This window comes from Eretmochelys imbricata, chromosome 2 (genome assembly GCF_965152235.1).
Source record: "Eretmochelys imbricata isolate rEreImb1 chromosome 2, rEreImb1.hap1, whole genome shotgun sequence".
Taxonomy (NCBI): domain Eukaryota; kingdom Metazoa; phylum Chordata; order Testudines; family Cheloniidae; genus Eretmochelys; species Eretmochelys imbricata.
Genome location: NC_135573.1, coordinates 21,300,179 through 21,300,826, shown reverse-complemented (window position 1 = coordinate 21,300,826; position 648 = coordinate 21,300,179). Strand labels below are relative to the sequence as shown.

Genomic DNA, 648 nt, shown 5'->3' with positions numbered 1-648 from the left:
TGAAAGGGGATGGCTACTTTGAGCCGCTTTGCTTTGAGAGGCAGCCTATGGAAGGGAGCCACGGAGGGCAGAATTAAGAGCCAGGATCTGCTCACGTGGGGCTTCTCATAGTGCTCTCTGTCTCGTGAAGGCCAAATTGTAGCAACCAGCAGGTAGAGGAGAATGTGCCGGAATGGTCTGTGACTGGCAGGGTGGGTGTTGGTTAAGGCTATGCTTTCAGGGGTCATTTCTCTAGTTGGTGACTGGAGAAGGGTGGCTGTAAAAGCCTGGTCTTGCTAACCACGATGAGGAGCTGTAGTGTTTCTTTCTGAGCATGACAATGGCAGATAGTGCTGTTCTGAGGCAGCTGCTTTCTGCTGTGGAAGAGTGTCTTGCCCTCCCTGAGCAGAGCAAGGGAAGGAAATAGTCTGAGTGGTGAGCTTTGAACTTGTCCTGTTGTTGGGTATGAAGAAAAGCTTGGCTGGGGCTGCTGGGAGCTGTGGCCCTGGTGGGTTTTGTGTACTGAGCTCTCAGCAGTGAAATGCTCCATGAGCTTTCAGGTGTTGTGTGACTGGACTGTATCTCTCAGAAGGCTTTAGAGAAGGGCTTTCTTTGTGTGCATGCTGTGTCTCCATTATGTCCTTGCTCCTAGTCTCTGCAGTCAGCGGG

At 51.7% G+C, this 648-nt stretch overlaps 1 non-coding gene across 1 annotated transcript; it reads left to right on the top strand.

The window, feature by feature from the left end:
• The first annotated feature begins 204 nt into the window (after positions 1-204).
• LOC144261700 (small nucleolar RNA U3) lies at positions 205-416 on the top strand. Its single transcript, XR_013345396.1, has one exon. It is a non-coding gene; the product is annotated as a small nucleolar RNA U3 (small nucleolar RNA).
• Positions 417-648: the final 232 nt, after the last annotated feature.